A 7,376-nucleotide genomic window follows, 5' to 3' on the forward strand; every position below is an offset into this window, starting at 1 on the left:
CAGGGCATTACAATGCGTCAGTCTTGGGGGGGGGGGGGGGCGGTGGGTAGGCAGGGACAGAAGTGCACTAAGCCCAAAGAAAAAAATAACAGCTCTGGAGAAAGAAATGGGCTCCATCTCCAGATTCTGGGAGTCCTAGGCTTGGGGACTAGGCTGCAGAGACGGGCTGGGGACCGGATAGTAATGCAGAAGACGGGGCTCCGAAGGAGCGCCTCTCGTGATGCCCAGCTCGGATGCAGACATGGCTATTAGGTGCATGAGGCCTTGCGTCCCCAGGGCCAGGCACCGAGATCACGAGACCGCGCAAGCTCCGGTTAAGAAAGCGTGCGGTGAGAGGCTGCGGGAAAGGGACCGGCCTGCGTCTGCGGAGAGCGGAGACGCACCCGGCTCTCACCCGCGGCAGGCAGGCGGAGAAGGAGGCGCCGACACCCGGAAATTCCGAGGCACGCCGTCCCTTCGCCGGCTGCAGGTGCGTAGCAGGCCGGGGACGCGAGTCTCGCCAGCCCCGGTGCGTCCTCCAGGGTCAGAAGCAGGCGTGGGCTTCCCCGCGGGCCCTCCAACGAACGTCCGCCGGCGTCCCCGAGGCCCGAGGGCCACGGAGGGGGCGGAGGCTCGGGAGGCTGCGGCCCCTCTCCTCCGGCACTCCCTGCGCGTCGCGGCCCGGGGTGAGCGGCCCAAGGTGCCGGCGCCGGCTGTTGGACGCAAGCCGGCTCGCCTCCCAGGGTCCCTCCGCCGCAGCCTCCTGCCGCGCGGCGGCCTCTGGCTCTGGCCTTGGCCCCTCTGGCTCGGCGGCTGCACCTTCCTACCTGCGAGAGCTCGCCCCGCTCTCAGACTCGTTTTGCAAGATTTGTGCTCCAGGTGCCTAACCTGACCCCCACTTAAATAAACAGCGAGCGCCCCCCGCCACCTGGGCTAGCCACCCTCACAGAATTTCCGTGCACCCGCGAGAGTGACTCCACAGAGCTCCCACTTCTTTCTCCCTCTACCTCGACCTGGAAACTCTGGACTATTCCTGCAGAAGGAGGAGCGGGGGGGGGGGGGGGGGGGGGTGGAGAATAGAAGGAAGACGGAGAGGGAGGGAGAGGAGGAGGACCGTCCTAACGTGGTTCCCGCGACAAGTTTGCTCCAGCTCTCTGCAGCACCCTCCACCCCCACCCCTTAGATATGTTGGGGCACAGGGTACTAGAGTCCTGCTTCCACTCGCTGAACATTAAATTTGGATAGTATTTGTTAACCTTGCCCCTTGCTCCCCACCCCATGCCCTCCCCTACCGGCTCCGTCTTTAGATAGGTTGTCCAGACCAAAGACTCTGGTTTTTCCCATCAGGTAAGGAAAAGAGTGAGCTTCCTCAGGGGCCTAGGCTTCTGGGACCTGCCATTTCTACTTGCCAAGCCCAGCAGTGATACCTGCCAGTTTATGCAACACCAGGGAGGGGAGATTAATAAGGCTAGGAAGAGGAGGAGCAGGGATCTGGCATGGAGAAGGCCAGCAAGGAAGAGGCTGCTGGAAGAGGCTTCAGATGGCCTCTGGTGAGGCAGTGGATCATTGCCAAACAACCTGGGGGGCCCTAGCCTTCCCTCAAGAGAGGTAAAAATGAAACATGACAAGGACACTCCTTTATCCAGTACATAGGAATGTCAGGCTGGATTTTGAAGACTTTGCCTCAGAATTCTGATTTCCATTCTGAAAATCTTTTTCTTCCTTCGTCACTTCCTACCAGTGTTAGGGTGTCTTCAGTTTGCACCAGAATGTGCTGTGCCGCTCCTGCATCTGATTGCTTCTTTAGCTGGAACCTGAGAAAGTTGGATAGTATGGTTTTATGTCCCCACCTTTAGACTGAATTAGGAAGAAAAAAACAACAACAACAACAAAACAGAAATAGAAACTGGAGGACTGAAAAACAAAAGGTCTTAGTGGAATATGAAAGTGAGAGCTAGCATTCTTTGTTGTATTTAAATTAAATGCTAATCTAATTTTAGCAGTAGTTTAAATTAGAGATTCTTAAACCTGCTAAGTGGCATCATTAAGGATCCCTAGATGGATTTTAGGAGATCTGTGAAAACCACAAAATTTAGGCATACAATGATGGAGGTGGATGTAAAAGTGCAGGGAGGAGGCATAATTTTATTGAATTTTTAAAGGGGTTTGGACCCAGGAAGGGTTAAAAACCTGCAGAATATGTTGCATGCCATCCCTTTCTTGTCGGAGAACGTCTCCAAGCTTCACACACACACACACCTTGACTCAGTGGTACATAGCTTTCACACTCCGGAGCAAAATGTTCTTAACTGTTCATTTAGATAACAGAAATGTCTGTTTAGAGCCAACACCCATAGGGGAAAGGATCCTGGTGGAAAAATAGAAAAGTAACCTGGATCTCAGGTCCCTGCTCTGCTCCGTGTTAGCTGTACCCTCCACTTACCCACCTAAGACTCCTGAGAGTCTTAGTTTATGGAAGTGCTGGGGTGTATGTGAAACTAATTCACAGATCACAAAACATATGGCTAGTGGCATTTACTTATGAAAATAAATGCTTATGTTCCACATGCTAGTTATAATTAGATGAACAATTATGTAAATAATTATAATTAGGTGAATATTTGCATATTTTCTTCCACCATATACTTACATGGAAAATCAACATACTTTGGATTCCTGACCATTATTAGGCATGTTCATGTTTCATTATTTCACTTAATCTTTGAAACAATTTATGACTGGTATATTATAGTTATCCCCTCCCCCCTCCCTTCTGCCCCTTTTTTTTCTTTGAAGAAAGAAAGCCAAAAAGAGGTTAAGTCAATTGCCCAAAGCCGCCCAACTAACACCAGATTTCAACTTCAGATGAGATCCCTACTTTAAAGAAGGGATATTAGGAAAAAAAAAAAAGAAAAAAAGCAAATTTTGTTTAGATTTAGGTAAATTTAATTTCTATAGTACTTGTGCATTCTGTGCAAAGTATAAGTTTTTAAATTAGAGCAGCCACGTCCTTTTCATTTCCTCCATGTTTTGGGTTCACCAGCAAATTAATGGAAATTTATACACATAGTTCCTTATTAGTGGCACCTATGCTTCAACTAATAAGGCAGCCTTGGAAGAGAAAGAACGCCTCTGCCCTCCACTCCCGTAATCTCTTCCGGTAACCCTCTGTAGGAAGCACTGTCCCCTTTGGCAGCTAACAAATGGCGAAACTCCTCCACACAGTTCAGTGTCTCAGCCAAGTGAGTTAGTAAGAACGTAGATCTTTTTTTGGCTATACCATCAAGTCATAGAGCTAATGAAAACGGAACGGACTTATTTTGCTGTTCCCTGAGTTACAGGTACATTAAAAGAAGTGCTAGAAGCCCTGGTCCACCAGTATTTCTTCTAAACACTTTCTTATGCCTTTAGCATTTGTATGTTGTTTTGTTCAACAGATAGTTCTCCTATTTTGTTTCTCTTTAGCATAAAACCCATAATACCAAACTCTACACTACTTAGTTTGTGGAAGCTCCAGAGAGCAGGCAGACATCTGTTCTTGATCTTTAATTATGCTTTAATTATGGCTTGAGAACCAGTATCACAGAAAATGAGTTGCTGGAGGGCAAGGCCCGAAAGCAAAAACAAAACAAAACAAAAAATATGGACCATAGTAGGCACCCTGCTCAAAAAAATTATGTATACTGGTATGTTTCTGTAAAGGCCTCAGGTTGCTAGGCTGGAGTAATTGATGAAAACATCTCAGTAACATGCACTTAAATAAGGGGGAATTGACGAAATGATTTTTCAAAGTGCAGTAGCCCATGTAGTGTGATTTTTTAAAAATAGACTTAGGGGCGCCTGGGTGGCGCAGTCGGTTAAGCGTCCGACTTCAGCCAGGTCACGATCTCACGGTCCATGAGTTCGAGCCCCGCATCAGGCTCTGGGCTGATGGCTCGGAGCCTGGAGCCTGTTTCCGATTCTGTGTCTCCCTCTCTCTCTGCCCCTCACCCGTTCATGCTCTGTCTCTCTCTGTCCCAAAAATAAAAATAAACGTTGAAAAATAAATAAATAAAAATAGACTTGATGTCAGAGAGCCTGGTTTAAGGTATAGCTACACCAGTGCATACTAGATGTATGAACCTGGCTGGATATGGGATTTCATTTCTGGAGGCTGCCATTTCTTCATGAGTTATATGGGCTAGGATCTCTACAGTTTCAGTTGTCAACAAGCTTTTTCTGTAAAGGACCAAATAGCTAATTATTTACGCTTTGTGGGCCACATACTGCCTCTGTATTTCTTCCCCTCCTTCCCTCCCCCCTTATCTTGCCCCCATTTCCTTCTCCTCCTCCTTCCTTTCTCTTTCTTCTCTTCCCTTTTCCTCCTCCCACAACTGTTTACAGATGTACAAACCATTCACGTTAGGTTGTTAGGGCTTCTGTACCAAAGCACCACAAAGTGTGTGGCTTAAACATCAGAAATGTATTGTCTCACAGTTCTGGAGGCTACAAGTTGACATCATCCGGTCAGCAGAGTTGCTTCCCTCTGGGGACATGAGGAAGAGTTTGGTCCATGGCAATCTTTGGCGACCCTTGGTTTATAGAAACGTCACCCCAGCCTCTACCCTCACGTTCACACAGCGTTCTCCCTGTGTGTCTGCGTCCAAATTTCTCCTCTTTGTCAGGACACCAGTCATACTGGGCTAGGGGCCCATCCTACTCCAGTATGACCTCATCTTAACTAATTATGTCTGAATTGACCCTGTTTCCAAATCAAGGTCACATTCTGAGATGATGGGGGTTAGGTTTCAACATATGAGTTTTAGAGGGACACAATTCAATGCATAGATCATTCTTGGCTCGTGGACCATACAAACATAGGTTGCAAGCAATAGTTTCCTTATCTCCTTAGTAAGGCCCCTGTTCATTAAAAAGTCCTATAATTCTCTATTCTTCATGGCTTTAAATCACAAATTATCTTATGCTATCCATTTACTTAACATTTTTTTTTTTTATTGAACATTTACATATGCTAGGCACTGTCCTAGATTCTGGTGCATAGCAATGAAAAAAATGGATTAAAAATCCTTGTCCTGGGCCTTACAATCTAATAGGGAAGGCAGACCACCAACAAGTAACTATGAACAACTTATAGCATGTTAGATGGAACGAAGTACCAAGAATAAAAATAAAGTGGGAAAGAGATATAGCAATGGGGTTGAATTTTAAGAGCAGTCACGAATGCATCACAGAAAAGGTAATATTTGAGCAGACACCTGAAGGAGACAAGGGACCCGGCCACATGGATATTGGGGGAAATTGTTTCATGAAAAGGAAAAGCACTGTAAATTCTGAGGTGGAAGTGGGCCAGGCAACAGCTAAGAGGCCAGTATGCTTAAGTGGAGTGAGCCAAGGAGGGGAGGGGCTGGATATTTGGAGATGGGGTCAGAGAGGCAGAGGAGGTAAGAGGTTAAATGGTGTATGGTCTTGTACACCATAGTAAGAGCCAGTGTCAGGACTCGGTTGAGGTGAAGGAGGTACTCAGGGCTCACTATTTAAGGAGGTGCTCACTCTCACAGTGGTGCAAGTACAGGGTGAGTCCCTGAGAGTGAGAACCTCCTTAAATGCTGTGCCCCAGGTGCCTCCCTCACCTCACCCAGCTCTGGCCCTGGAAAGGGCTTTGGCTTTAATTAGGAAGCCTCTGTTGGGTTTTCAGCAGAGGAATGGAATGACCAGGATTACATTTTATCAGGATCACTCTGGCTGCTGTGTTGAGGGCAAGGATCGAATAAAGGGGGCCAAATAGAGGGCTGTTCGGATAATTTCCAGAGTAAAATGGTGAAAAGGTCCATGCCTGGTGACCTGCCAAGGACTGGACTACCTCATACAGCTATCAGACACATAACCAGTGGGCCTTGGGTTGTCTTTTCTTTTTGTTCTCCCTCAACATTCTTTGGAGGTTACCTACATTCTAGACTGTATGTTAGGTGCTGGGGTTCCAATAATGAACAAGAATGGTCACTGACTCAAAACATTAATAGTTTCTTTCCTTCTTCCCTTTCTTCCTTCCTTCTTTCCTGCCTTCTTATTTCCCTCTTCCCTTCCTTCTTTAAATATTTTGAAATTGAAAACAAAAACCCTGCCTCAAAGCTTATCTTTTAGGGAATTCACCATACATGCTGAGGTTTTCTGGTCCAGGTCCTCCATTTCTGTTCCATTTGGAGTAGTATATAGATGGTAGTGAGCATCGAGGAAGGATTTAGGAAATCGGTCATTATTTGTTATGATTCGTCATGGGAATACTACATCTCCCTTTCAGTTGTAAGATTGGGGAACTTTTAGGTCCAGAAGGTTTGCTGTCCTCATACTCAACCTTTCATTTTATAAACGAAGAGACTGAGACCCAGAGAGATCAGCCCACAATTAGCTACTTACTGGTAGACTATGGCAGACCGTATTTTTCAAAACTAGCTGCAACAATGTCTTCCATCCCACATGCTCTTGAAAGTGACATTGACACTCTTCCCCTGGAGAAATGAGTGGTTTTCTATTGCTGCTATAACAAATTACCACAAACTTCATGGCTTAAAACAACACAAATCTATTATCTCACATTTCTGGAGATCAGAATTCCAAACTGGATTTTACTAGGTTAAAATCAAAGATCACAGTAGGGCTGTGTTTTTTCTGGATGCTCTAGAGAACATCTATTTCCTTGCCTTTTCCGGCTTCTAGAAGCTGTTGGCGTTCCTTGATGCCTGGCCAGCATCACTCCATCTTCAGCTTTCACATCACCTTTCCTTTTCTGACTCTGAGCCTTCTGCTTCCTTATTATAAGGACACTTGTGATTATACTGGGCCCACCCAGGTGATCTGGATTATCTCCCCATTGCAAAGTCCTTAACTTAATCACATCACAAAGTCCCTTTTGCCAGGTAAGGTAACCTAGTCACAGGTTTGGGGATTAGGACATGGGCCTCTTTAGGGGATTTGTTATTGTGCCTACCACACTGGGTAAGCCCCATGACGAGAGCAAAATTGGGCTGTGGTATTCCAGGACTCAGCCATGAAAGTGATACTGCTTTCAACTGGTTGTCTTGAATCACTTGCTTTTAGAACCCAATTGCCATTGCCATGCTGTTAGGAGACCCAACTAACCCAAGCAGAAAGGCTACATGGAGAGACCACATGTGGGTGTTCTGGCTGGCAGTCAGCATGTGAATGAAGATGCCTCCAGACGATTCCAGTTGCCAGCTGTTGCATTACCCCCAACTTTCAGACATTCCCACTTGAGGCCCCAGACTTCACAAAGGGAAGATACATATCCTCACTATGCCCTGTTCAAATTCCTAATCTACAGAAAATGTGAGAAAAGAAATAATTGTTGTTTTAAGCTACTAAGTTTGGGGATGATTTGG

The sequence above is a fragment of the Prionailurus bengalensis genome, chromosome B3 (assembly GCF_016509475.1).
Source record: "Prionailurus bengalensis isolate Pbe53 chromosome B3, Fcat_Pben_1.1_paternal_pri, whole genome shotgun sequence".
NCBI classification, from domain to species: domain Eukaryota; kingdom Metazoa; phylum Chordata; class Mammalia; order Carnivora; family Felidae; genus Prionailurus; species Prionailurus bengalensis.